A 6,478-nucleotide genomic window follows, 5' to 3' on the forward strand; every position below is an offset into this window, starting at 1 on the left:
GGTGTAGGCGGCGCCGTCCCGGTTTCGCGGATGGGAAAGCGAGTCCCACAGGGAAAGCGAGACCCACAGGGAAAGCAGTCTCGGTGGTGGACGGAAGTCGAATTTGAACCCATTATAGGTTCAACTCCAAACCCTGTTTTCACTAAAGCTACCTTCCTCATATTAAAAAAAAAAAAGAGTGGGGGGAAAGAAGGAAAAAAGGAAGGCAGGCAGGCGGGAGGGAGGGGAGAGAGGAAGAAAGAGAAAGAAAGAAAGGGCCGGGCGCAGTGACTCACGCGAAAGAAAGAAAAGGCCGGTCGCAGTGGCTCACGCTTGTAATCCCAGCACTGTGGGAGGTCGAGGTGGGCGGATCACCTGAGGTCAGGAGTTCGAAACCAGCCTGGCCAACATGGTGAAACCCCCGTCTGTCTACTAAAAATACAAAAAAATTAGGCGGGCGTGGTGGCAGGAGCCTGTAATCCCAGCTACTCGGGAAGCTGAGGCAGGAGAATTGCTTGAACCCGGGAGGCGGAGGTTGCAGTGAGCCCAGATTGTGCCACTTCACTCCAGCCTGGGCGACAGAGCGAGACTCCTCAAAAAAAAAAAAAGAAACAAAATTGTTTTTACAAAAATAAGAAAGAGAAAAAGAGATGTGTGTGTGTGTGTGTGTGTGTGTGTGTGTGTGTGTGTGTTTCTGTTTAGTATTTATGCATTTCCTTCCAAAGCTCAGGAACTTTCAAATCCCTGTAAGCATTATGGTAATTTCTAGAGTGATGACAGTTATATTAACATCTTACACAGCTCACAGCTTTTCGGCAGACAGGCTCATTTATCTTCATGGGCTTTTATTATAAAAGATATTTACATATTATACATATTTACAATTCTCTCCCACCACCAAAACCAACAAAACTTCCAAAATTGCTCATGAATTTCTTATGAACCGAAGACACTGAAATATTCACTGTTCTCCCCTAGTCTGTCTTGTCTGTTTCTGTTTTGTAATTCGCCCTTCTGCTTAGTTCCTCCTCGGGCTCATTTACACATCCATAGGCCTCATTTCTGCTGTTCTAAAGAGTCTTTATCGCTTCACATCACGAGCTTCTGTGCCTGTCCTCCTTTCCTTTGAGCTAAATCTCCTAAAACTGTCTAGTTTTTTTTTCTTTCCCTCTCAGTTTCATTCTTTTCACGAAACACTTATTTCAAGAATGTTGTCTGCTCTGTGCCTGGTGCTGGGACCATGAAGGTCGGGTGCCGGGACCAGGCAGGGAGCCTAGCGGCTGGTGGGGGGTGGGCACCTGTGTTTGCAGAGGTGGGGTGGGGACATCGGGGACCAGCACTGGGTGGAGTTCCACCACTAAATCAGCCCTGGGATTGGAAACAAGCCAAGACTATTCTCACTGTCCTTTTCCTTACATAAAAGAAAAAAATGAGAGCGGGAGTGCTAGGGGCTGACTTGCATTCCCCTGCACCCCCAATTCATACGCTGAAGCCCTAACCCCCAGTGCCTCAAAATGGGACTGTATTCGGAGACAGGGACTTGACAGAGATGATTAAGTTAAAATGAGGTTATTAGAGTGGGCCCTAATCCAATATGACTAGTGTCCTGATATGAAGAGGGGACAGTTACAAAGGGAAGACTACATGGGCACACAGGGAGAAGACGGCCGTCTGCAAGCCAAGGGGAGAGGCCTCATGAGAAACCAACCCTACTGACATCCTGAATTAGGACTTCCAGCCTCCAGAACTGTGAGAAAATAAATTTCCGTTGTCCCTAAGCCACCTAGTCTGTGGTACTTTGTTGGGGCAGTCCTAGCAAATTAATACAGGGAATGATTATAATACCCACAAGGAAACAATGGCATGGAAGTCCTTTTAAGCTCTTGAATGCTGTACAACCACCATGAAGTTTTACAGTTTTCACTGTTGTCTGGGACTTTCTTTTTTTATTTCTTTTCTTTTTTCTTTTTTTTTTTTGAGACAAAGTCTTGCTCTGTTGCCCAGGCTGGAGTGCAGTGGCATGATCTCAGCTCACTGCAACCTCCACCTCCCAGGTTCAAGCGATTCTTCTCTCTCAGCCTTCAGAGTAGTTGGGACTACAGGTGCCCACCAACATGCCAGGCTAATTTTTGTATTTTTTTAGTAGAGATAGGGTTTTACCATATTGGCCAGGCTGGTCTCTGATTCCTGACCTCATGATCTGCCTGTCTCGGCCTCCCACAGTGCTGGGATTACAGGCATGAGCCACTGCGCCTGGCTGGGACTTTCAAAGTCACCTTAGTGAGCGTCTGTTGGTTTTGCCTTTGCGGGGTTCAGTCCCCTTTCTTCTAGGATCAGCGTCTTTAGTACTGTGGGTTACCACACGCACTATGGATGGATGTGGACTACAGGGCTGACCATGCTCCCCTCCTTCTGGGGATAGGTAAGTGACTTTGGCTTGCCAGCTGACATATCCCATTCTGCTGACCACTGTGATTGGGTCTAGGGTGGGTATAGGATCCAGATTGCCGAGATCAATCCTAGGACCTATATGGGACGTAGGGTTGTCAGTAAAGGACAACCTCAGTTGAACTGAATTTTGGATCATCAATGATGTGTTCCAAATATTTGCTAAATCTGGCAACCCTACTCACACTATTAAAGAGAAGCTTTCTTTGTGATGAATGTGTAGAGCTGGTAGAATGTGAGCCTGGAGCTGTCAGGAGAAAGCCTCACAGGGAGAAAGGCTTTCCGCGGGTGAAGTTGCTGTAGAGGAAGTGGACCTGAGATAAAAGCCTGGATCCAGCCATGCCTGAAGCCGGAACAATCTCACAACCAACAGAGTGTCTTCTTTACATAAGCCCGTGTGAATTGGGTTTTTGTCATTTGCAACAAAGAATGATGACTTGTAAAGTCACGATTCAATAGTTAAGGCAATGTGTGAAATCCTCTCAAACCTCCTGCTATAGGTTTGTCCAGGCTTTGCAGAGACACAGAAGAGAAGGCTTAGTCTGAAAAGTAATGAAAAATATGTTTAAATGAATCCAATATCTCAGACAGCTCTGCTTGAAGAGTAATTTCGTTTTCCTTTTTAACAAAAGGCTGTGATACAATACTGCAGAGAAGATGAGGTTTTAAAGGCAGTAGGGTCTTGTCAAAGCTGGCTTCCCTCTGCAGAAAGGGCAGCACAAAGGACCCTTCATCCTGCTGGACACTCCCTGGCTGCCCAGTCAGTGACAGCATCATAAAAGCAATTCAGCCACAGGAGCGAGGTGAGCTGGACTCACTTCCCCGCTGGAATCCGAGAATGGCTGGACATCTGTCCTCTGAGAACTTGGAGATAGAGGTGCTTGCTTGGTCCCTGAGAGTAGGGTTATTAGTCCAATGCTAAGAGATGGAGCAGAGACAGGAAGCTCATATAAAGACACAAATGGCCTCCCAGGGTCACAGGATTGAGAGAGGGAAAATGAATGCATGAAAGTATGTAAAAGAAGAATGTCAGCAAAGGGGGATCGATGGGCTTGGAGGCTCCACGTTAGGTCATCTGAAAGGCAAGCGTAGACCAAGTCCATCCTCACACAGACTGGAGAGAGTGCTTTGCTCCACCAGATGTGGACACTCACATTTCTCGGTCAGGCCAACCTCTTGGGGGCTTATGTGGGTTGAAAATTTCACAGGCTCAACCCTCCCCTTGCTGTGATTCCAGAAGACCAATTTTGGAGGCTTTGGCTTCCCCCCTAGCTGGCCTACAGAGTGGAGGACATGTGGCTCTCTGAGCCAGGTGCAGTTCAAAGTGTGTATCAATGGAATGCGCATGCCATTCTCTTTTATAGACTTGTTTTCCTTTTAGTAGTCTCCATTATCTATCCTGCCAGGTGTGGTCAGCTACTCTGGAATGTGGCAGGGGTGGAGGCCGGACAAAGTCTGAAACAGGGTCATCACCAATGAGTGGCTCCTGCCTGTGCTGGATGTCCAGAGTGTGTGTGCTGGTGATGCTCCCAAGGTGACATATTGGGAACAAGGATTACAAGGATCAGAAACTGCTGCCCATGCCATCTACCTTCCTCTGTCCAGCACACCAGATCAGCAAAGGCCAAGCCATGCTGTCTCCAGGCTCTGCTGATTCCATGTGAATGTAGTGTTGGGGCAGGAAAGGGTTGGAATAGGACAGTGGAGGAATTCTACTAGGAGCAGTGGACGAATTCTACTAGGAGCTACACAGCCTTCTGTTAAAATATTTGAAATCAGAAAAGCACCTCGCCACACAAGGATTGATTTGCTTCTACAAAACCCACCTAGTCTCTATGAAGGACTCGGGTTTCTACTGTTAGCAAAATATAGCTCGTGTTATGAAAGTCTTAAAGCTTACACATATTGATGGACAATGAAAAACACTTGGCTTGAATAATGTTCCTCAAATATCCCCTTATGCCACTGGAAGGAGAATATGGTTAAATGAACCCTCTGCGTGTATTTATATCCACCCTATTCATCGGCATGAAACACTCAGTGAGCCGTTTATTCCATCCATTTATTCTGTCCATTTATTCAAGACTTCCTACGTGTCAGGCACTATGCTAATAACTGAGGATGTGACTGTGACCTCACGGGACACGTGTTTGCCCTTGTAGAGCTTACAGGCCAAACAATAATTACACGAATAGGTAGGGGTTCCAGCCAGCAATGGTGGTGATGCTGAGAAGGAGAAGTGAGGCTGCTATGGGGATGTGTGAAACCAGAGAATCTGACCTCTTCCCAGGGGTTCCAGAAACCTCCTGAGGAGGTGATTTTCAGGTGTGCCCTGAAAGATGAATGGGTGAGGACAGGTGAAGACTTTATGGACCGGTGCTTAAGGCCAAGAGAAAAGTGCTTACGAGAAGACCAAATCCCAAAGGTCTTCAGGGCCTGGCAGGGAATGAGAGTACAAGTAGACATAGATGAGGCTGGCATGATGCAGGTAAAGAGTTTGGTTTTATCCCGGCCGGGTGTGGTGGCTCACGCTTGTAATCCCAGCACTTTGGGAGGCCGAGGCGGGTGGATCATCTGAGGTCCGGAGTTCAGGACTAGCCTGACCAACATGGTGAAACCCCACCTCTACTAAAAATACAAAATTAGCCAGGCATGGTGGCGCAAGCCTGTAGTCCCAGCTACTCAGGAGGCTGAGGCAGGAGAATCACCTGAACCCAAGAGGCGGAGGTTGCAGTGAGCCGAGATCACGCCATTGCACTCCAGCCTGGGCAACAGAGTGAAACTCCATCTCAAGAAAAAAAAAAAAAGTTTGGTTTTATCCCAAGTGTGCTGAAGAGCCCCTGAAGCACTGAGTGGGGAGCGCGTGATGGGAGGTGTGCTTGGGCTGCCCCGTGGAGGAGGATGCACTGGGGAGAGCCCAGAGAAGAAGCAGAGACTGGCCATGAGGTGCTTGCAGTAGGCTGGGAGAGAGATGATGCTGGCCAGGGCTAACAGGGTAGCAGTGGCCATGGAGAGAAAGAAGCATGAATGAGTGACGTTGGGGAGCTAAAGTTAATCAGACTGTATGCAGGGAATAAAAAAATGCCTCAATTCCTTATGACAAAGTTAAGTTTTCAAGGCTGGGCGTGGTGGCTCACACCTGTAATCCCAGTACTTTGGGAGGTCAAAGTGAGAGGATCACTTGAGCCCAGGAGTTCAAGACATCCTGGGCAACAGAGCAAGACTCTCTCTACAAAAAAATTTTAAAAAATTAGCTGGGTATGGTGGCATGTGCCTGTGGTCCTAGCTTCTTGGGAGGCTGAGGCGGGAGGATTGCTTGAGTCCAGGAGCTCGAGGATGCAGTGAGCTGTGATTTGCACCATTGCATTCCAGCCTGGGTGACAGAGCAAGACCTCATTAAAAAAAAAAAAAAAAAGGATTTTCAAAATCATACATGGCAGATTACACAATAAATAAAAATAATTGATAGAAAGTACTTAAAAAAACAAGTTTTTGATCCTGCATGGCTGAGAACAGACTGCAGAAGGTAGATGAGCTCTTTAAGGGAATGGCAAAGTCCTTCCCAGTGTTGCCTTTGCTCCATCCAGAATCGCTGAGTGTCAGCCTGTGCTAGCACCTACCTGGCCTCGATTAGAGTCGCCTGATCTCCTTAGGTGGGAATGTGGATGCTCTTCTCCTTATACTTTCACTTTTTTTTTCCTTTTATGGAAATTCTTAGGTTTTTTTTTTTTTGAGACAGAGTTTTGCTCTTGCTGTCCAGCCTGGAGTGCAATGGCGGGATCTTGGCTCACCGCAACCTCCGCCTCCTGGGTTCAAGCAATTCTGCTGCCTCAGCCTCCCGAGAAGCTGGGATTACAGGCATGCGCCACCACACCCAGCTAATTTTTTGTATTTTTAATAGAGACGGGGTTTCTCCATGTTGGTCAAGCTGTTCTTGAACTCCCAACCTTAGGTGATCCGCCCACCTTGGCCTTCCAAAGTGCTGGGATTACAGGCGTGAGCCACTGCGTCCGGCTGGAAATTCTTAGTTTTAATTTCGCAATAATTGTTC

This window comes from Hylobates moloch, unplaced genomic scaffold (assembly GCF_009828535.3).
Source record: "Hylobates moloch isolate HMO894 unplaced genomic scaffold, HMol_V3 SCAFFOLD_19, whole genome shotgun sequence".
In the NCBI taxonomy this organism is placed as follows: domain Eukaryota; kingdom Metazoa; phylum Chordata; class Mammalia; order Primates; family Hylobatidae; genus Hylobates; species Hylobates moloch.